Below are 24823 nucleotides of genomic sequence, written 5' to 3'. Positions count from 1 at the left end.
CACCACTGCTGCCAGTGGTGCAAAGAGCTGATGCAATGCTAGCACAAACAGGTCACTGGCAGACACAGGATTTTAATGACTGCATGGTATCAACCTCTTTGCACAGCTTCTGCCATGCGAACAACTGCATGAGGGGAAAAAAAGCAAGCCCAAACAGAAGCGCCATCAGGAAGGACGTATTCGCTTCACATCACAGTCCATCGGAAAGAAAGATGAAAGCTAACAGCTGTGAAAAGCAGAGCTATTCCAAGCAAATTCTGTAAGGACAGCATTGAACACTTCTCTTTGAACCCTGCCTCCATTCTTCTTTTTCTTCAAGGCCCTTGTTGGAATCTGTCCTAAGGTAAGGAGAGGTCTGCAAGTTAAGACTTTGGTGTTTCTCCCGCTGTGCCTTCTCTGCAAAATAGTTTTCCTAAGCTTTAACTCTCATCCTTCTCCCTGTGCTTAGGCCATACTCTCTGTGAGACAGGCACGTCTCTTCCTCCTCCTCTTCCAACTTTTTCCACAGCCTGCAGATTGCGTCCAGTATAATCACTGGTACTTCAATCCCACAGTATCCATTAGGGGCTGTTCTTGAAAAGGAACTCCAATGGGATGATAGTTATAGCCTGTTGACTCCTTGCAATATTGACTGAACTTGATGTATCAGGCACAAAATACTGGTTTTATAGGTATATGCATCTCAGAAAGACTTCTTTTCTTGTTTGTGATCTGATAGTTGGACACTCAGAACTTTGCAATAAAATGGTGAGTAGAAAACCTGGCACTCCTTCCTCCTTCACATGTCATTTCTTGGTACACATTACCCGACTTCAGAAGTAATGCATTCTCACTGAAATTAATGTATCATCTTCAATGAATAACTAATTTTAGCTGCAAAAAGTCTTACTAATGTACAAAAAAGGATCAAAACCATAGAAAACCAGTCTGTTCAAGACAAAAATTTTCTAAACTGTCAGTCGTTGGTTGATGTTTTCAATTACAGGTTTGTGTATCTCATCCAAAACTTTAAAAATCCTATTTTGTAATAATTGTGGATGTTCTCAAATACCTAGCAAAAATAATGTGGATAAATAGATATTTCTCAGAGTAAAGCAAGAGGATAATATGTAAGGGTATATATTGTCAATATAAAAATAAACAAAAGCTAGATTGGTTGATCGGCAGAGGAGACAAAACCTGGCAATTAATCTCAACTCCAAGTTAAATAATTAAACAATGAAAAACATGGAAAAACCCAAGGACACAAATAGTGAATTTGGCCTTAACACTACTACTGTAACACAGTACAGGGCCTCTGAGTCCTGCTATCCTTTGCTTCACAGTCTTTGCATATATCCTCAGGCAATTCACTGAATCTCTCCTCAGCCATAAAACAGGATAAAATACTCATCCTAATATGATATGATGATCATTAACACTTTTTTTAGTTTTAAGTTATGATGGGAAAAAGAAGGAAAAACAGAAATGAAATTATTCCTAGAGGCATGTGGAATATGCAACGTTGGGTGAATAAAAATGAATGTTGCCAATGCATTTTTATGTTCTTCAGTAGAAGAATTTCAAAATTAATGAAAGAATGGGATACAGTAGCTTAACATACATTGTCTTAGTTGAAGCGCATAGTAAAGTCACATGAACCATAATTTGAAAACATAATTCAGCCTTTTATGTAAATGGGGCCACAGAGATTAGAAAACAGGATAATGATAAATGGCAAAATATCTAACTGTTCAAACCAATGGAAGGCTTGGTGTAAGAGCTGTTTTTAATTAACATCTTAGTGGTTTGGAAAACGGAATAAAGATCATATTAAATAGATTTGCTGATGATGTTGCACTGAAAGATCTTGCCAAAACTAAAGCCAGAAAAAATACAAAAGACCAGAGAGGTTAAAAAAATATAGCAATGAAAGTAAACCCTCAACATGGAAAAAAATGCAAGCTAAATATTTGGTAAAATGATAAAACATACATGGGAGAGAAAGCAATGGTAGTGAGCAATTGCTTTGGTTGATGCCAAAATCAAGTTAGATTTGTGGTTTTAGCAAGATCAGACATCAAAGGAGTTGTTCTACTTGGGCTGTCTGTACCATGGCAGGTGCAAAGGAAGGTGATTCTCTGACCATAGTCTTGCACCATTAAAAACTAATAGAATATTTGTGATGAATTTCAATGAATAAAAGATGAAATCCTACATGATGCTGCTAACCCAAATTGTTGAAAACTTGTGATTCAGCCTCTCTCCTCATCTTCCTTATTGCAAGTTTTAAAACCAAGACATTTTAAAAGTAGGAAGTGCTCTGTTTCTTCTTCTCTTGGAAATGTTAAGGATTGCATTTTAGGGTTTTCAGTGGGGGAGAGGGCTAGGAAAAAAAAATTACTTTGGGTTTTTTCCTGTTGTTGCTTTTGTTTCCAGAGACTGAAGAAAAAGCTGAGATTTGCTCTTTCCATATAATTTCAGGAGCTGTTGCCTTAAAACAAACAATATATACTGTTAGATTCATGACAAAATCATCAGATTTTGCAACAGTACACAGCCATAGCATTTTCTTCTAGACACTATGACTGAAGGATGGTGATTCAGCTATGAGAATTTCCAAGAAAGTAACTAAATTAAGATGAAAGGAAATCTTATTCTGAAGGTCTTCTTGTGAAGTGGCTGTTATTGAGCTGTTGCTGTGTAATGATATGGCAGATGCTGACAAAGGTCAGAAACATCTTCTGTATCTGGCTGCTTAGTTCAAGAATTGCCTAGAGAAGCTGAGCTTTGTGGCTGAATCTTAGAGTAAACTTCATATATGTACATCACGTATCCACGTAACACTTTTTTTTTAATATTGGGTCTAATGTGCCAATATTTACACCTGTAAATTATGTGTGTTTAATGTTCTGTAAAATATCATCTATAACTCTATTGACAAATGTTGGAGGATTGGGAAAGCGGTGACAATTATGTAGAAAACTCTAAGAGCATAAATTGTGATTCTTTGCTGTTCTGCTTCTAGTTGCAAAACCATTCTTCATTTGTGCAGCATGCTGCAGCTCAGAAGAGTTCAGGAAATGTGTTTAATCCACTTAATATCTGGAGGTTATTAAATATTATTATCATAATTTAGTTTGATTGGAAAACTGAGTTTTGATGTCATGAGTGGTAATAAGGGGATTAGAATGCAAAATGTACCTAACACTGAAGTAATATGTAGAAGATAATGTTTTTAATTAAGGTTGAGCTTTGACAGAATGCTGTTGAAAAACTAGGACTCTGCCTTGTTTTTCCACAGCTCGCGCACTCTACTTATGCAAATGAACACCTCCTCTTTGTTTCCAAATAGCCTAAATTTCTGATCTGTGCTTCCCTCAACAACCACTGCGACCAATCAAAGCTGAAAATATCTGTGCAAGTAGTTGGTTCTGTCCAGCTCATCTAAAGTATTTGCAAGTCCCTGTACAAACAACGAATCAGATCCTCATTTTTAAAGTAAAATGCCTCTTGCTCCAACATGAGGGAGAACTGTTAAAAGACATCACATAAAAAACACTTTTGCAAATAAAACCATCCCAAAACAAAACAGATTTAGAAATAAATTTAGTTTGTATAAATTAAAATCAAGAAAAATTTTAGACATGCTTGTTGGTGATTAAAATACAAAGACTGTTCTGCCTGCTACTTAATGACATGAACTTTAAAAGATAGGAACATACACAAAGGGTGGAGGCAAAGGTTACATTTAAATTCAAGTTATGTTGAGCTTAATAGAGCTGGTTTTGCATGTAATATTCTGATTCTTTATATAATTAAACAAAGCAGTAAAAATTAATTGTTCTATGGCTTATAGAAAAAGCCTATTCATCACATTTTTTACTTTTGCAGAAAATGTGGCAGCATTAAATGACCTAGTAAAAGACAAAAGCACCTAAAAATACGTGCTTTGTAGAGTTTTAAGGCAGAATCCAGAATCCGGTTTGAGGTTCTGAACTATCTAAGAGTCTTGCACAGGGAAGTAAAAGAAAATGGACATCAATGCACAGGTTGAATTTATGTGCAGCTTCTCAAAGCACAGAAAACAGAGGAAGGCAGAGGACAGACATACAATGTAAGTCCTCAGGCAGCTCCATTCAAGAAGCAGAGTGGCTGCATACCCAGAGGCCTATACCTTAAGGCTGCGTCAGTTCTGAGAATTACAGCTCAAGTGTCTTTAGCCTTTTTTGAATAAGGCAGCAAAACACATATGTTTCTATAATTTCCAACACTTTTGAGAGATGTACCACACAAGCAAAAATTCTTCCCTTAATGCCTCCTACCACCATTTTTTAAACCAGATTAATTCATGCTTAAATGATACAAAAATCCATCTTTCTGATATGGAATATGTTTACTTTCAAAATCTTCATGTGCAAGTATTGGCCTGTAATCTCTTTAAAGTAAAACCACAGTCTTAAATGTAAAACCACATTTAGACAGGCCAAAAATTGTTGAGCAACTGGCTGAAAGAATAAATGTTAATAATAAAAAATTCCTTCCAGTGAATCAAAAGAAAAAAGCCTTTCAAAGAGAAGTTGGGAACATTGGATGATCTTGATATAAAAGGACCTGTCAAGGAAAATCCAGATCATTGCACAAAGTGAAGTGAATTCCTTGCACTGGTATTCATTAAAGAAGAGACCATACACTCAAATCATGCTTTACTGGAGAAGAGTCTGAAGAACTATTTCCAACTGAAACATGAGTAGAAGAGATTTGTTCTGTAGTGATAAATTAAGGAGGAGAAATTTTTCAGGACCTAAATGGTATTTCCAGGAGTGCCAAAGGTACTCAGATAGGAAAATCCTGTACTGGTAATTGGGACGTGTTAAGTATTGCTTGAGTTGGCTTCAATACTAAGAGAATATGACACAAATCTTTGATATCCCATCAGCTACTAATCCATATTTTTATTTCTAGACTGTCTTTACGTAAGCCTAGATAAATTGATAGGGAACATATTAGAATATGATACATAGATATGATGCTTTGGGGAAGAGTCAGTAAATTTCACAGATGTAGGCATGACTTTCAAGCCTGATAAGGTTCTTTGGAAGAATGATTTACCATGTGAATAAGGGTAAATCCAGCTGGTATGGTGTAGCTGGACTTTCAGTCTCCTTTGCCAGATGTTCTTGCAGAAGCTGTGCCCTTACAGAGTAAGAGGGAAGGGCTTGTCTTGTAGTGATAACTGAGTGACAACCGCTTAAATGATAAGAAACAAAGGGTAGGAATAAGTGTCAGTTTTTCCTGGGAGGAATGTTAGGAATATTCTCCCTCAGGGATCTGTATTGATCCCTGTTCTGGTAAAATGGTCAGGAAGATGGCCAAGTACAGGTGTGACAGTTTGCAGGTGGTATGGAATTATTTCAGAAGAACAGTAAACATAGTAGTACTAGTAGGAATAGGACTACCTTGTATTTGCCACAGTTTAAGTGAATATACGCACATAATTTCTGTGATATGATTCAGTTCTTTAAGATGCAACAATCTGATCATAGATTTGAGTCCTGTATTTTCAAGAGCTCTGGGACAACAGAATTATTGGAGGATAATAATTATTTTAGTCGTGTTCCTGAAATGTTAGCATATGGCAGTATAAAACCAGATATCTGGAGCAGTTTAAACTGGATTTACAGGATATTTTTGTTTTTCTTAAAAAAGAATGAGTGTTTTATTCTGTCACAGGCTGTATTCAATGCAGAGGCTACAGTAAGATAAGGAGGAGGAAAAAAAAATTATATTATGAAGCTAACAAAAATGTTTAAGTAGATAATTTCATAAAATAAGGAAGAAGTAAGGAATAAAGTGTTCTGAAAGGCGTTTTATTTTCTTGAAAATGAGGCTATGTGGACACAGGAAAAGTTGAGTTAAATATCTTGGGAATTAACAAGGAGCGCTTGAGTTTTCTGAAATATTTCCCTCATGGATGAAACCTCTATTTTCAAGGGAGATTTGATTAAAAACATGTTTTCTAACAAAACTGCAACTGCCTAGTCACTCATAAAAAAAAAGTTTTTTTTTTTATATGCATCTATTTACTTCTCCAGAGAAGCATATAAGATGGGCTAATGATGAGTGTTCTTAAGGAGACAGTTAACTAAATAATTACAATGGACAATTGTGGTAATTTATGAAGAACATGTTAAGATAAGAAAAAAATCACTAACAGTTATTGAGACCAAATGCATACAATGATATATTAGGTCTTATCCTGGAGACAAGAGGCCAGTAAAAATTGTGCACATGAATAAAGAAAAGAATTTAATCTGAAAAGAAAAATCCAACAAAAAATGTCAAGCTGCCAAAGCTTTTCCACTGCCTACCTCATCCTTAGGGCTGGCAATAAGCACTCCACCCTAAGAGCACTGTTTCCAGTCCCATTCTCACAGCCTCTCAGTGAGTGCCATCCAACCAGTGGAAGGGGGAAACCATGACAGCTTTTTCCTACAAGCTTTCACTTTTAGCACCGGCATGTTAATATTTAGGACTTTTACAAAACATGACAAAGAGGAGAATCTCCCATTGGTAACTGAAGTTGGGGACATAATTTTTTTTTATACTTTGTGTTCGAGCACAAGATAATATGCTACATTTGAGGTTGAATAGCATCGCATTAAATATCCATTACACAGTATTGTGACTGCTGGCTTTCATGTGGCTTATCACAGAGGTAGGTCTCACCGATTTTATTGTCCCTACACCAGTTTGAACTGGGTATAATTTCTTCTTTGTATTAGCAAATAGTCCTGCCCCTCATCAAACTTTATTAGTGATAACCATGAGTGGTGGATGAGCCCATGAGCTTTATGCAGTTCTACAGCTTCCTGCTGTCCTGGGTGTCATATCTGGGCAACCTGGTGTGCAAGCTGAGCCTACCTGTGCTTACAGACCTGCCTGATGTACTACTAACTTTTAATCCTTTTTTGGCTTGTATCAGTTTAACACTGTCTTTGCAAAACACTTTCAAAGCCAGAAAAATGGGAAAAAAATATTTGTAGAGACTAATACGCTCATTTCTAGCTGGATTATGCAAATCCATGCAGATTGCTATGTTACGTCTACTGACACCATAGAAATAAGATAAAAATACACTCCAGCTGTCTAATAAATTCAGGGCCAAAGTCTCTCCTTCAATTCAGACACAAATGGCTTCCACTGAGGTTAATGGGACTAGGGTGCTTACCCTATAGGGTCCCTAATTGTTTCTTGGCTGGCTAGCACTTGGTATCAATACACATACAGTCAGTATTAAAATAGATGTGTCATATCAGTATGATCAGCTAGATGATAAACAATACCCTGCCGTTAGCTCTGACAGGAGAAAGAGATTTTAGTGGGCAATCAAGAAAAGTAATTGTTGGAAATGTAATAATTGCACGTAGCTCCTTGACGAATTACTGAACTTCAAGAACAAGCATCATATGTTTTTATGGGCTATAAGCCAGCAATCAGTAATCAGGTAGCAAGACTGAAAACCCTTGAAAAAGTTCTAAGTGGCTTTAGACTGTAAGATGAGGATGAATTATTTGTTGTGTTGTCTGCATGTATCTTTTTTCATAGCTTTTGCTTTTTGGTTCTGAAATTAACAATTTAACTATTAGTGTCAACATGTAACTAGTTAAAACTAACACACAGCTTATCAGAAAGAGAGCACCATGTTATAATTAACTGGACGATTTTTATAGGGTGACTTCCATAAAAGCTCCGAGATCATTGGAGGAAGACATCAGATAATGCCACTGCTACAATAAACTGGAAAATTTCTGGACTAAATGTAATGCAATCAATTAAAAAAAAAATCAAAAGAAAAGGATCCAGTGAAATACTGCAAGTGACTGGCAATAAATATAAATAATGCAGAGGTCATCTTAGATCTTTGCTAGGCATGACTTGTCTTCAATTCATAATTAAGCATCTAAAGACTTTGGGAATTTGTATGAGGTCTTATTTTACCTTTGCAATGAAACACATAAATGCAGATTGCTCAATTTTGCTTATAACAAAACAGAAAAAATTCAGGAAAATGTAACTGAGGTATCCATGAAAGAAAATAAACACCTGTGTTATTTATTGCAATCATTTAATCACCTGCAGAACTCTACAATGCCCAGACATTTTATAGGTTCCTTCACTTACAGCGAGATGGGCATCTTATAGATAGATTTCTCTCTTTTTTTTTTCTTTTAGCTTTTTAACAATGTTTTCAGGGCTTTCCATGAAAGGCAGATGCAGAATACCTATGTCAAGCTATTGCAATATTCTTACAGCAGATCAGCCAAGTCTGCTTTTCCCTATGGAAACACTAATTTTTGGCCAGATTTGTTTGGAATTACAATCAATCTGGAGTTTTATATTGTTTTTTTTACCCCTAGTTCCAGGCTATGACCTCATTAGGGTATATCATGTGAAATCAGAAATATCTGAATGTTGAGCAATAGCTCTGGCATTCAAATCTATGAAAATCATCTGTTAGTCTTCTGATATCCTCATGCAGATTGCTCAGACTCTCTCGCAGATGTCATTCTTTACGTCAGGATATACACATCAGTTTATATTTTGACTTTATTTTAAAGTCCAGATTTCTCAGATCTCTCATTACATCCTGTTTCAGCGAAATGGAAATAGTCTGTCGGCTCAGTGGTCTCAGTTTCTTCCACTTCCTCACTCATCACCAAATGTGAGATGCTGAGCTGGCATCAAGTCTCTAACTCATGACTGCTCTGCAGCTGCTTCCTTCCTATGGATCTGGGCTGCTGCTGCTCTGGTACACAGAGCGCCTGAATCCCTCCTCCTTCCCCCAACAGGGTTTGACACGCTGCCTCTGAGAGGGATGGATTAAGTGGGAAGAGGAGTGTGGCTAAACTCATTAGATCCCGGGTAGTTTGGTGATGAGGATTTTAGGTTGGTTTTGCTGTCCTGGCAGCCATGAATTCCCCAGGCAACGAGCAGCCACGCTGGCTATAAACACCCTGCTGCACGCTGCCAGTTTTTTTGACTTAGTGCCAGAGGAGGAACCATTTCTAAAACAAAGGAGTTTTGTTTAATGCTTTACAAGTGCCAGGAGCGTTCCTTCTTTCAAAGTTTTTTTAGGTTCTGATGTGCAAATGCTTCTATATGGGAACAGAGCGAATGAATTCAGTAGGATTATTCCAGCGGGTCAATGAGTTTAGGGCCTTAAACCTATAGGAAACAAACCATTTCCTCCGAAACTCTGTAAGAACTTCTTAGAAAGAGATATTCACTCCCTCATACTCCACAAACAGAGCCACCCTACTGCACCGGCTGTCTTCAAAACACAACATGGAAGGGCAACAATAAAAAACATGCAGCAGGAGAAAACCTGCACAGCAAATACAGTTTAATCTGGAAAGAAAACTCCTGGGTCCAGTCCTACAGTTCTCAGGCAAACAAAACTTCTACTGAAGTTACAAGGGAAAAAATTCTTCTGTCCTAAATGGGCATGCTCCTTTGAATTAAACAGAATTTATTTACATCAGCAAAAACGAGTCTCTGAACATGTAGATTACACGCCCTACAGAGCAGGATATACCTAACAGAAATTTAAGTAAGATGAATGAAGTATTTTAGCAGAAGTCTTTTTCATGATATAAAGATAGTTATGACTTCTTGTGAAAAAAAAAAAAGATCAGAAGACTAGTGGAAAATGTAATCTTTCTGAAGAGGAGATGTTAATTAAGCTTAACCTGGGTATCTGATGTTTGGCTTACAGAATACAAAAGGACAGGGAATTTCAATTAAGATTTAAGTTGACTTTTTAAAGTGTTATGGAAGTCTAATGACTACTCTGTGTAAATTACTTCCAGATGCTGACCTGCATGAAAATGGTGGGATAGGATAATCTCATGTTTTAATCAGCACCTGTAACAGGTGAGATATCTCCAAAATTTGTTTCAAGAAATGTAAATGTATCAAAGAAATTTTTTGTATGTCGAGGGAAAATGTGATAAGGTCCAAACCTTTCATGAGTAATTTTCTTGAATTAGTCTTCAGTAAGGGTTTTTACATCCTAGAACAATGTTTGGTCCAGTTTTTGTGGTCACAAAGGGGAGTGAAAAAACTCCCCAAATATAACTCTTTAGAGCTGTGGTTTTCAATTTACAGAGATAAAGAATGAAAATCTTAATTAATGTGCAAATGTTCTGTTTTTCCCTTTGTTTCACTTTTCAAATAACTTCTTGCAATGAACAAAACCAACACAGTTTCAGAGCACAGGTCTCTGTGTGCTGAGCTGCTCTACAGCAGGGCTCATTTGGAAGAACTCTACCAATTCTAATGCAGTTTCTGATCAATGTCCTGAAAGTGCACTGGACTGATTTCTTCAGAGATCAGGAATCAGATGTGAGAATTATATGCATAACAAACAAAACCAGAAAACCAATGTTTATCATAATCAAAGAATAAAATCACCATTTGAAGGTCGTATCTGTTCCAAGATGGTTTTTAGAGGCCAACAACGCTGACGAGCTAAGGACGCTAGGGAAAAAAAGGTTCGTTGCTTGTGAAGGGGCGTATTTCTCGTTTTTCATTTCTGTTTGTAATGGCTGTCATCTTTGTTTCTTATGCTTTGGATAAAAAAGGTGACTTTTATATTTATTAGAACTGGGTTTCAATAAACATTATGCAATATGGTAGACTGGGGAATGATTTATTGATAATTTGTCACTATATTTATGGAAATGTAGACCCTGGAGCCCTAGAGCTGGTAAATCATATTATGCAGCTACAAATGTTTTTTTATTCTTCGCTGCCAAAAGTGCACCATGTAAACTGATTGCCTCACCAAACCCCTGGGGCCTGATAATGATGCACTTGCTAATACAAAGGGAGGAGGAGTGAGGAGAAGACAACTAATTATAAGTTTATTTTTGTTTCAATATGTTTGCCATTTAATCTAGAGTTCCATAAACAATAGATTGATGAAATATAATTAGGAGGAAGATTACAGTTTAATGAGGCAAAAGATTGGGAAAGAATGTAAATGGAGCAGTAGGCTGTGCAGAGTTTTTAGCTGTTTATTATTGTACAGCTGTAAGGCACTTTCACACAGTTCCCAGATGGAAGCAGCTGTTAGCTCTTCGCCATTAGAAAAAAAGAGGTTCATAGTTCATTTTTATCCACTTGTTCCAGCCTAGTTATGTTCACTACAACACTTCACCAAGTCACAACTCTCAGCTACGGCTGAGACTGTCAGGATGGGCACCCTGTCTTCATTTGCCACTTTGCCATTCACTTATCTCATCTGGCAACCTCTCAAGCAACAAGCTGTTCCACTCCTTGTAATATGTTTATCTCCCACAGTGATGTCAGCAAAAGTCAGCAAATCTAATATTCATGCTCAAACAGATTTGTTGGTGCTCTTTGTTTATAAGAAAGGGCTCTATATCACCCCTGCAGCTGCTTCCTCTTCACCAAGCTTTGTTTTCGTACAGTACTCTTCAGATAGGCCTTGGGAGCTGTACAAAGCATGTGCCCATCTGACTTAACAGTGTTTTTGTTGGTTTTTTTATATAAAAAAAACAACCCACATCTCTTTTTTTCCACAGCATGTTATGAAACCTACATTTTTCCCTCAGCTTGTCAAGATCACATACACAGGACAGAATATAAAAGGCAAATAAGAGAGGCGTTTCTTTAAAAAGCAGTCACTGGGAAAGAAAAAAGTAGGCAGACTTTCAAGAATGAATACTACAGTCACATTTCTCTTGTAGCACTTAAACAATTCCACATTATGGGCCAAGATATCACTGCCCTGCACCCTGCACCCTGCACAGGCATTTACATTGGTGCAAAGTGAGTGTAAATCTTGACTATTTCAGACAGGTTGTATGTTATATTTGGTGCCAAGGTATTGGACATGCTACAGGGAATTAGAGAATTTGGTGCTATTTTTGTAACAATTTATACATTTTGAGCTTCTCATTTCACAGTGCTTGGGACTCAGATGCTTTATAAGGCACGTTCTGTGTGGGCTTATATCAATTCATCTCTCTAAGGTACCTTACAGATGATAGTCATGATAGTCCTATCAGTCAAGGTGAAGGCAGAGTGTTGTGGCTTATTCAGGGCTGGCATTAGGCATGATGTTTCTGAACAATTTCTCAATCTGGGTGAGGCATGCTTTTCTTCATTTGTTTCTGTTTTGAGATTAGATTTTCTAAAATGTTTTTTGGCTACTTTACCATTCATTCAAATGTTTGGCAAGAGTTTTATTGCAATTCCACAATTTACTTATCCCAGTGCAGGACAAATTTGGGGATCTGGATTTAACCAGGTGGCAAGTATGGCAGTTCCCTTTCCACCAATATACAAAACAGTCTGTTTCTAAACCTCCAATTTTTTTTTTTTTTTTGAAAAAAAGATAATTTCTTTAAACATTGAGTGAAATTCTGGTCTCTTTAAGATATTTTGCGATTGCTTCCAAAGGACAATTTATTTCATAGTTTCCAAACCACCTTTCAACATTAATATATATCACACTTTTTAAATTTAACATTTATGAGGAACTTGGGAGTAGACTTCTGTCCCGATCTCTAAAAAAGATACAATACAAAAAATTCCAGCATTATAAAGTTTGTTTTTAAATTCTACCACTATCAGCAGGCCACCCACATTCTTAATCTAGAAGAACCACCTCTAGGCTATGAGAAAGGCTGTTCAGTCTCTGTTCCCCTACAAAACTTGGCTATTTTGCTGACAAGGATGCCGGTTAAAGCCAATTATGGTGGGGAGTTTTATGGTCCAAACAGCTGTCCAGTTGGAATTGGACTAAGACCACCAGGTTATTTCATGTGTCACAAACAGGCATGTGATTGGTTAAATAAAGCTACATATATATTTTTATGAATAGAAGTGGAAGGTTTAATTTGCTTTTGTTTGTGGGGTCTTATTTATTGCTTGAAAGTGTTTGGATGCCTGCTGGGTATTCGTGAAAAAGGGCTGCAAAAGCTGCACATATTTCATCCGCAGTTCTGGAGCAGAAGTACAGTGTTGTGGTTAAGGCTAACCAGAGTAGAAAATCTATAGGCCATTGGAGCAAGATATGAAAGCTATCGCCAAGGTTGTAGACCAAAACCAAAAAACCACTACCCCAACTAAGAACTCCACCTGGTATTTATGTATGTATTGTGTGCATGTATGTATGTGTTTGTTTAATATTAGGAGATAATTTATGCTCAAAAATTTTACCTTCTGTTTAGGTATGTTACTACTTCAAATTACAGCACTTAAAATGACTTCCTTACCTGCTCTTTAATACCTGTTTTCTCTTGTTTGATTAGTTCATGCACCTAGAGCACTTTCCTATGTGCAATTTTTACTGTTTCCCTTGTTAGCCAGTCTGTTTTTTCATCCTGTCTTTAACGTGAAAGCCCTATGCAGCAACTTAGGAGAGAAAAGCCTTTTTAAATTTCAAAATTATGACTTTTACAAGAAATTAAAGATGCAATGGTAAAATTGGAAACACTAGCAAAAGAGGTCCAAGATAGCTTGAGTGCCTGCAGCTATGACTAATTCCTAGAAAAAGACCTGCATTAGTTTTAAAGTCACTGGCATCATTTTAAGATACTGACCCCAACATTCCTGGGTTCATGGATCAAATGCATATTTCTCATTAGACTAATAACATTACAAAACATTTATAATATGGCCAATATTTCTGATTTTTGTCTTTTTAAATATACTTCTAAAGCAAATTGCTTGTTCATGGCACGGAATTAAAGCTCTCAAAAGTTAAATTTGCTGTCTTCTTCCGAGCTCCATTATACAAAGCCTAAAAGATTTACTGCAGAATATTTGACTGTCTTTAGTATCGATACTTAACGTTTGCTTTTTCTCACAGGACATCTTTACTCAGCTTCTTTTACTGCTGTCTCACTGCATCTTTTGCTTATATTTTTTCCTTCAGATAGCTTTCCTTTTTCTTCACCTTCTGCATCTTTCCTTTTTCCCTTAAATAACTCCCCTGGTATCATCTGACTCATTCTTGCATTGTCGGTCTGCAGTTTTTGCATCCAAAAGTTTGTTCATAATTTCAAGATTATGTTATCTACCTCTTATTCCTCTTATGTCCTTCCTTTCTTTCTCCATGTTTTTTCTGTTCTGTTCCTTTCCAGTCACTGATGTTCTGTCTGCCTGCTGTTTGTTCTCTGTCAAAAATTTTCTGTTTTATTAATAATTATTCCTGTCCTACTGTCAATAGGACTTTCACACTGTTGGTCCTTTCCCTGGTTTACTTCTCATCCGTCCCAAATCTTGGTCCAGTAATTTAGTTTATCTTATGCTTTCCCAGGTTCCCCAAATGTTCTGGTTTTGTCCTCAATCAGCTTCTTTCTCAGCCTTTTTTCAAATGTCAGCCCTTCTCCAAAGAATTTCAACAATTTCATTTTAGCTTTTAATTGACTTGTAAAATCAGTGAAAAATTCTCTAAAAGTAGAGTTTTTAGTTAGGGTAGCACATTTTAGAACAAGGAACAGTATTCCACAGTGCTGCTTAGATAATCAAATCTATCATAAGCCCTGCATTGTTTTTTCTTCTTTGGAGTAAAGATGACCTTCTATATGAAGGCACAACAATATGTTAAAGGCTTGGAAAAGTAAATAAATTTTTCTGTCTTAATTTCCTCAGCTGTATTTCTTTCTCATTTTCAAGTGGTCCAGCATGCTAGGTAGTACATATTTTTTGTAAATGGGCTATAGGCAGTATCTAAATCAAACCCAGTATATCTAATAAATAATATCTTTACATATTTATAATGAATTCCTTCCCTTTTTATATCTTGTTATTGCTAACAATTGACATCTAAGAGCAAGATTTCTGTGATTTGAAGCAATTATGTTATATGAAACTAATAATGAGGATGCTGATTTATTCTTTCAGTCAAGCAAGAAGTCTTGTGATAAGAAGCACAGAAAAAGCTTGTCTACAAATCTGTTTTTCTCTTGGTTAAATTACTGCAATATGGGAATAGTTGCATGGATCCCAGTGAAGAATATTGTCTCCAAGATACCACTTGGCCAGAAATAACTTTTATGACCATCTAACCTGTTCTTTAGGGTAACATAATAGAAAGAACCTACTCAATCATTAGGTTCCTTTCAAGCCCATTAAATACATTTGAGACTTCATACATCCGTTAGAAGAGCACCTAACTGTAAAGACCACAACTAATGGAGAAGCCACCCCCCCCCAGTTAATCTGGATTTGACCAAAAGATAACGCTCCTGTGCAGGTAGTTTTAACCAGATGAAAAAACTGTGTGAAACATGTAGGTTTACAGTGAAGCTGCAAGAAGTTTCCCAAAACTAAGCAGGAGGAAGTTTTCCGCTCTAAAAATTTCGCTAGAGTTTTTGCAAGTTTTGTGGGCTTGAACCTATACTGACATATGGTAACTATCAACTGTAAGGCATGGGTCAGCCTGATACGTCTTTGATAAGAAAAGAATAAAAGAGAACAGAAGGAAGAGTTCCAGGGTTTTCCTTGAAAACAAACCTCCCGCCACCCAAAAAAAAAAGAAAAAAGAAAAGAACCCAAAGAAGTTCTCAGCTTAACAGCTTAAAAGATATTATATGGAAGCTCTATTTGTCTAAAAATTTCAGATGCTTAGATACACTGGGTGTGTACTTCACCTGCCAATACATGTTGTACTTCCGTAGTATGATAAACAAACTTTGCAAATCGTTGTACCATGGACATCGATAAGGACACACAGGTTTTAAAACTCACCAAAAGTGGAGAGCTTCTACGTAGGTGCCTGTATATCTGCCACTTGGCCTCAAGGCCATTTCAAGTCCCCAAGTAAGCTGATATTTAGCACCTCATAAAAAAGTGGTGTACACCTGAGAGGAGGAAAAAAAGTGACATTTGTTGGTGGTTTATATGGAGGATCATATTACCTTTCTTAAAAGTAAGAGGAAGAAAGATCTTCATCTCTGTGTTTAGAAGAAGGAGAAGGAGTAAGGGTGGTTTTGCAAAAATCTTTGTTTTGGAGAAGGTGTTATTAAAAAGAAGTAGCTTTGCACAACAGCAAGCAAGTGTACTGATTTATAAAACCACATAAAATTGCATTGAATTTTATCTTGAATTAAAAGATTTACAGTACATTCCTAAGAAAAGTTATAACTCTGCACTTACCCTCCAGGTACCTGGTATCTTTTTGACTGTCATGTGCTGAGAAAGATCTCTCTCTAATACGCCCAGATGTATGTAATGAGTATGCTTGCTTTAAGGCCAAACGAGAAAGCTGTGAGCTGCACAGCCTGCTCTGCTTTGTTTTCCTCAAGTGAAATATGATTTTAAACCTAAATACTGAAATAGCACCAAATATTTAAAATATGTTATAGTTGGTGACTTTTTCCACAGTGCCGGTTTGTTTTCCATTCCCCCCATGACATCTCACAACTCTAAGTGCTCAATGACAGCCTGTAGAGGTTTCACCATAATCCACCTTTATCCATTAACAGACACTCAATCACTAAAGTGCTTACTAGACTAAACATATTTATCCAACCAAATCACACTTTACAATGCAAAACTGCCAATCAGACCCCAGCTATTAACAAGGAACTGCTTTAAGGGGATTTTGGTGTTTGTGCTGTGAAGAGCATGCTTACCTCCAACAAACCACTAAACCAAATTAACATAGCTGTATCCTCATAAAAGAAACCAGATATCCTGTTGTGAAAATAGAAAGCTTGGTAGGACAGGGCTCCTTTGATGGCTAACAGTGTGGCAGACGAAGGCTTCAGACCACAAATCTGGTTACCACAGGCTCATTACAAAACTCTAGCATTAAGCTTTTGCTAACTTTAAAAGCAAAATAAAAATGTATCATTTGGGTAACTCAGTAAGTCATCAACTTACTAAGTTACTATTATAATTGCAATAAGTGCCGTAATTGTTGGATAAGGCTCCTTAATTCTAATTGCTCCTTTGTCCGAGATCATGTTGTAAAAATGCTTGCATTAGCCAAAATAAAATCCAAGAGACACAAATGTGGTAGTAATAATAATTCTTTTTATTAGCCTGGAAAAGAGGAAGAGAACAAAGCTTTAAAAACACTTCAAAGTTCTGACCAAGAGAAAAAAAATCTAAAATCGGAGAAACATGCATACACTCTGCCCTTTTATTAGACTCATACAAACTAAGTGCCATCACCACAACTTAGAGCTTGACAGCATTTCTTTCCCAGGCAGCAGGAAAAGTTACACCATCCATGTTGCAGGGCTAATTTAAGTTCTCTGTCAAAAACTACATAAAACAGTCCTGTATATTCTCACTAGGAAGCCCTAATAGTTTTAGACTTATTGATATTATACCTCCTTTAAATCCCAATATTTTAAAGCTGGATTTGACATTTGCTGAGACTTGGTGTATTTTCCCTCCATTTAACCATAGCAAAAAGAAAGGTGAAGTTTTAAACTCTGAGGTAAGTGACTCGTGAAAATTCATGTTTTTAAGAAATACTTATCAGTTTAAAAATGCATATATTCTTTACTTCCAAATAGTTTTAGGTCCGTGATTGAAATATGTATTTCCAGTCCTTCACTGCTTATCAAAAATAATGAGCACTTTCTTTTTTACTAGCTTTTATAAACACTTCTGGGGAAAATTTTATGAGCAGCTAGAACAAGTTTTACTTGTTGGAGAGAAGGCTTCATACTGGAATCATATCCAAAATGAGTAAACCACAACATGAAGAGATTTTCCAAAAATCACTAGAGCAGACTTCGTAAGTTAGAGTTGAAAACATGTAAAGTAGAAATTAAGTTGTCATGTAGCAGAACAATATAGTTTTGTATGCTAGAGTCAGACATCATGTTCCATCATATGTATCCATCGCCACTATGTCTTTAGTCTGCATGTGTTCTGAACAATTACGAATAATAAAAAAATTTGCAAAATAAAGCTGTTCCAGATTTGTGCATATGAATGTCCACATATGTTTTTATATGAAAAAAACTGGTGCAGGTTTTCAATGCATACTTATACCACTTACAAAAAGGGAAAACCATCATCATGACACTAGAAGTGCAAGAATAAAAGAACAAATTACAATACAAATTAAAAAGAGGAATTATTGTAGACCACATTGAATCTCAGTATTTAGAAAATACTTCCCGTGGTTAATAAGAAATACATGCTTTCACACCTTTGCTACATATCCGTGTTAATATATTTTATATTTTGTATTGTATATATTGTCATATGCAAGCAATGAAAATAAATACACACAGAAAGCACTAAGAAATTACTGATGCCAGAAACAGTTTTCTCCTGATTAACTGAGAAAGCAATGTTAATAACTGTAATGCTGCCAATTAGGTTCTGTACCACCGATTTGAAACAATTTGTTGTTCCATGGAACATGAATTTCTCAATGTTTCACTTTGTTATTTTTAATTGGTGTTTTGTTTTGAAAGGTACCACATGTAGAATATTGAAACTTTCCAGCCAGCAGAAAGTGAAGAATAGTGCAAACACTGGAACAACAAAATATTTCGTTCTTTCATAACTTTGTTACTTAAGTAAAAAACACAGCCACATCATTAAAGCATTTTACTTGAATCCTCATGTTATGTTTAGACGCTAGAGATGTTAATGAACTGTATGCCAACTCATAAGCACACAAGGAAGGGAGGCAACAGCTAATCTGTTGAATTACATGATGCAACTCCATTGATACCTGTAATGCGTACAAGTAATAAGAGAACACTGTCCATAGCTCCCATTCTAAGTATCATGCCCCCAGTTTCTATGTACAAGGGCAGTATTATGCCTTTTCACTTGTGACACGTGAAAGTGTCAAACTTCCCATTTATTTTCCAATTGCATCTTTAAATAGACAAAATACATCCAGCCAGATTGCCTGTATTTTCCACCATATGGCCAGCACTGCTTGATTTGTCTTCTGGAAATGACATGATTCATTCTTTAAACTTATTTCACTGAAAAGGCTTTTCCACATGTCACCCAGTATTGATAATCTCTGCAGAATTATATTTGTAGGAGGTACAGTAAGTAAGTGTAAAATTTGTTAGCTGCCTCTAAGCATCTTTGACTAATTCATAAAGAATAAATAGTGAATGCTTTCTATAAAATACTTTAAAGTTAAAATAATTTCCAGACTTCCAAGTCCCTGAAAGCCATGTGAATTCATTAATATATGATGTATATAATTATCCAAAGAAGGATAGCATTGTAACATATTTTGGAATGCTTTTCTTCAGACTGAAGATAAAATCTGAAGATTTCAATTAGAAAATACATTGTCAATAACATGATAGATCTTACAAATGCAGGTCTTTTTTACAGTTCCCACTTTATTCACATCCACGATACAGTTGTCATCGTGGTATGCTGTCCAATACTCCTGTAGCACAAGCTTGGGTGCTACAAGTTAAGTTTTTAGTTTTAAGTTTAGTTAAGTTTTTTTACTATATGAAGCCTTTTTATCATACTTTAACACAGCTTTACACTCTACTGAAAATCTTCAAAGTTATTTCACCTATTCTTTGTGTCCTTAGCAATGATGTTACCATCAGGCCATTTTTCTCCCAACCAGCTATTGGTAATTGGCCTAATATGAGAGGATAAGTATACTATCAATTCTTCACTACCCAGGCCAATATAGGCAAAAAGGTAGATAACAAAGGCAGTATTTGACATCACGGGGACTGCTATAACTGACCAAGTGGAGTCAGGTCCTTTGGGGTTATCAGGTCCTGCTCAGTACTAGTTCTGCTGGACCACAGCTCTCCGTGGCAGAGCCATCCAGGTTTGTTCCCTATTTCTCCAAATACAGAAGGGCTTATTATCTGGAATGGAGCAGAGTATGCATGTAATGACAGATATGGACTGGCTCAGGACTGGCTTCTATACAAGCTGATAAGGCCTGTATATACCTACACGTACGTATCCGAATACCTATAAACAACCTGCCAGCCCAAAACGGCAGGCCAAGAGGAAGCACTTGCTGGCTGGCCAAGCCGTCAGCCAAGACACCTTCCTCTTGGCTACCTCAAACCTCTTTCTTCCTCTCTTCTTGCTCAAGCAAATTGCTCGGCAAACTTTGTATTGTGTAACCCTATTTCAGGGAACTTGAAGGATTAGGAAACCTTCCTTTGTGGGTAAACCCATGGGCCACCGCTAAGCACTCCCTAGTCCGCATATTTGAGAAAAATGTTTTTAGAAGAAGGTGTTTCCTTAACAAACAGTAAATATTGGCTCTCCTTTGTTATGTTAAATAACATAACAAATATCTGGTAAATAAGTCAACAGATTTAGTCAAAAGTTTTGTTAATTATTTAGCCAAAGTACTGCAGCTATTTTTCTGAAAAGAGGTTCCAGGAAGCAATATTACCATAATGGACAGATAGCATCTAACCTGTTATCTAGTAGAAACATTTCACGTAAGAAAACTTCAAATTCTATTTTTCCTTCTGCTGAAACATTAAAGAAAGATGATAAACAGTTTATTATCACCTGCCCTTCTCAGTCTAAGACTGAATCTAAAAATGTACCACATTCCCTCCACAGTTCAATGGCAAATGGATCTTAAAGTAAACACTACTTTACCTCAATTGGATGTTACAGGCATATATGGATGGAACATACTGTTCCTCTACGCTTTAGCTAACTTTTATAGGAAAGTACTTAAAGAGGAAAATCCACAGCGAAAATGAAATGTATGTTCCAACTAGAATACACATAAACAGAGCCTTTTAAAATTTCATTTGCCTGACTTGTCAAATTCTGACAGCATGTATTGCATTCAGGATTTTATAAGTCCAATAAGTCCGTGCGATACCAAAAAGGGAAAAATGTTGGAAGCCACAACTGTAATATCTAAAAATAGTCTACACTCAGTTTAGTATAACAGCTGTAGGTGTTGAGCATTTTGGTATTGACTGCCTTTTTTTCTTTACATATACAAATAGAGATAGTTTTGGTTTAGACATATTTTAATTCGATGACATTAGAAAGCTATTGGGAGAGGTATTTATCCAATTTGCATTGACATAGGAAGGGAAGAAATGGTTGCTTGGCCATGCAGTTGTGGCATGGGTTTCAGAAGCATTTGTTCTATTAACTGGTGTCCAAAGGAAGGGCTGCTGCCATCTTACTATCCTGATAAACTTGAGTCTAAATTTTTTACTCAGAAATTTACTTTGTTTTAACAGAGCCTGGAGCTTTTCTTTCCCCCCACCCCCGCCAAATTATCCACAATATCCAGTTTGCTGGACCATTCTGAGTCAAAATAATTTTGGCTCAAAAAGGTCAAATGTGGCAAATGATATCATATGTCTCTGGAAAGTTGAGCAGAAACTAGTGCTTTCTCAGGGGGAAGCTCTTTTTTAGTCTTGACATCTCACACTGCAGGAAAAGTTCTCCTAATGCAGACATATACTAACTACACATACACCTCTTCATTAAAAACATATAGATAGATTGATTGACCAGTCTAACTCAGTACTTCAGCATGAATTCATGGGAAGCCACAGAAAGATCTAGCTAGTCAGGCCAGGCTTTACTGGCCTCACAAATTTTGCTCAAATAGCTGTTGGACAACAGTATGTACCCATTAATTAAAAAAAAAAAAGATTGACAAGCCATTACTGTTATAACTGTGTTCCTTAACTGTTTCACACCATTGCCGCAGCAGTTGCATGCAGGGTCCATCATATTATGCTCTCACGACAATGTCTCTGGACAACTCATAAGCCCACACTTTGCATTTAGTAGCCATAGCATTTTTATGTAGTGATGTACTGTTCTTATCCCCCAAATACTATCCTACAACATTCATCTTCATCTGTTGCCTACTCCTTTCCTCCTCCATATTTATTTTAGAAGTTGACAGTATTAAAAAAAAAAGTCATCTTTCTTCTTCTAGATACCAGGTCCCTGATAATCTTGCATGAAGTTTTAAGTCTCATTTTTGCTGCTGTGAAACTACACAAACCTATAATTTACATATAGGTTTAAATATGAGCATTTCTTTACTAGTGGAAAACCAAACCTCATTTTTTTGTTCAGTTTGTTTGTTCCAGGAAAATATTTATCTGGTTGCCTGTTTCAAAATCCTCTACTGAAAGGTCAAAGATTAAAACTGAGCACCCTCCTCCTGTGCCCCCAAACTGAGCATAGCAGACAACCTCCGTTGTCTTGGTTTCCTGCTACTCAGTATTTGTCAGACACTGATTACGAAAAACACCCCGAGCAGTTATCTCTATATGGTATGTTTCTAACTCAAATGTCATAACCAATGAGTCACCATGAGTAAGAGAAATAAGATTACCTTTTAAAATAAGTTCATAGTAATCCTTTTCTTAAATGTCATATCTAACAACTCATTCTGTTGCACGACATACAACTTTGAAGTAAAACCCACTTGTGAACGTACAGTGACTTGGTATTTCCATGATGAAGAGAGGAGTGGATTACTTTTTCCATACAACTTTATTTGTTACATTTTCGAGCTCAGATCTGTTTGCCACACAGACTTAAATTCATGAGTATAAGTACAAATACGCTACCATTTCTTTCATAAGTTTCTCTTTTTTTGCATTCACAACACTTCATAGGTGGAGAGGAAATAAGTCAGACTATTGAAAAATGGAAAGCTTTAAAATAAAGTAATGAGCAAAGAATTTTCCAGTTGGTGGGGCAATAAAAATGAAAGGCGGGTCCCCCAAGAGTCACAAACATGGAAGATTGTAGTGGAGGAAATGGCCAAGATTGGATAAGCTGGCTGAACAAAGAGAAACAATACCAGAGACACAGGCTAAATGGTTCCACAAAGGAGAATGGAAAGAGAATTTTGAATTGGTGATAAAGGACCGATTATCTAAATTTCTTTAATTGACTGATGTTACAATGGATGTAAAATAGAAAAACAAGGAATCCTGTGGAACAATTAACATTTAAATAAGTGTTTTGGGGGACAGGCTCAGAGACAGAGAAATTCACTTAGAGTGGTAGAGTTTGGGTAGGATATGAACCTGTTTCCAGGAACGGTGGTATTATTAAAGGGACTAATAACTGCTACAAATTTGTCCATGCTAATGACATGAGCCCATTCACTATACGCAATAATTTGTATTGCTACTGTCTCTGCCACCGTATCACAGACCTGAGTGTCAGGTGTCTCCTGGCATCCAGGCCCAGGTCCAGCTGCCACTTCAGAGGTACAGTTAGTTTCTGTATTTCATACTCAGGGCGAGCAAAGCATCCACCCAGCCCCAGAGCAGCTTCAGGCCCACCACGGCTGTGCTCCATGGCAGGATCCTGATCTGCTCCAACACTGAGGCCCCCAGCCTGGAAAGTCTTACGCAACCTGTGAACCTTATGTTTCTTATCTTGGAAACAGACATATTTAAAACTTAAAAGGGGTTGAAATCTTTGTCCACTGTTTTCACCACATGAGTATGCTAGAGGAGCAAACAGCTTTTTGCTCCCTGCTGTACTAAACCGTACACAGAGATCTGTGAAATGGATGTGGGTCCAGGAGCTAGAAAGTCCTTCAGCCTAATCCCACCTACAGACAAGCTTTATCATTTTATGCTTAGATAGCTCTTTGAAAAGATTACTTCAATGGACAAACATTTTTTCCATTTATCAGATGGTCTCAAGGAGTTTTCTGTGAATTATTAGACTTGCAAGCTGAAATTGTGCCAGAACTGGGCTGAAAATGCAGATCTTCTGACCAGCCTTAGGCCTTCTCCACTGACAATATGCCACCACCAGATCACAAGGTGTTTTTTTTTAAAAAAATCCTCAGGCTGCAAACCCCATATTTAGGGGTCAGAAATGGGTCTCACTTCCAAGACATTAAGTATCACTGACCATTTCAAAGAAAGGCTAATTTAGCAGCTAGAGCACTAACTGTGGACATAGGAGCATAACTTCTGCTGGAGTAGAGTTGGAAGGTAACAGGTCAAGTTGCCTAGCCTTGTTTCTTTACAGCTGCCTCTCACCTCTGTCTATCAAGAAGTTCTTCTCTTGAGGCTACTAAAACATTATTTAGAAGAATCAGTAAATTTTTCTTGAAAGTTTGATCCATTCTTTGAAGATGTGCATGGCTAAAAAGTTGTAGAAAACTTGGCAAGTAACAGATTTAGTGCATAATCTATGAAACTATCAACTATACCAGGTTTTTTGAAGGAATCTCTACCTAAAGACAAGAGTTTTCTGATCAAGCTGTGCTACAGAATCAGCACAAGTTTCAGTCACTGTTCTTTTGAATACAGGAATTTTGATACCCTCTTATTCCATCGTCTTTATCCCCTTCTTTTTTTTTGTAATTGACACAAGAAAAATTGTTAATTTTCAAACAGACTTTGCCTCCCCTTCTTCTCACAAGCCTTTTTTAAAAACAATTCTAGTTCAAGACAGAGAAACTTGTACTTTTTAGGACTTGAGAATGTTCTCTTTTAAGCACTAGTTTTTTCTGAAATTCTCTTAGAAAAAGATTTTTCCACGTACCTAATATAGGCCCAATGAAAACAGATATTTTGCTGATGTTGTGTAATTATCATGCTTTCAGAGGAAGAGGTAAAAAAATGCCTGAATCACTTTTAAAAGTTTTTTAAAAAGAGTAAGAAAGAGGAAAATAATCTTGTAATGTGAAATTTAAGAACATTTCTAAACACATACTTAAAACAAAGCGCTATAATTAGTTGATGTTCAAGAATGAAAATGAAATATCATCTAACACATACAGCAATTGTCTCAAACCCATGGATTTTTCTTTACTTCTTAATTGCAGATAAGATCCAGA

The sequence above is a fragment of the Pygoscelis adeliae genome, unplaced genomic scaffold (genome assembly GCF_000699105.1).
Source record: "Pygoscelis adeliae isolate BGI_AS28 unplaced genomic scaffold, ASM69910v1 Scaffold167, whole genome shotgun sequence".
Taxonomy (NCBI): domain Eukaryota; kingdom Metazoa; phylum Chordata; class Aves; order Sphenisciformes; family Spheniscidae; genus Pygoscelis; species Pygoscelis adeliae.
Note: the sequence above shows the minus strand (reverse complement) of the source record.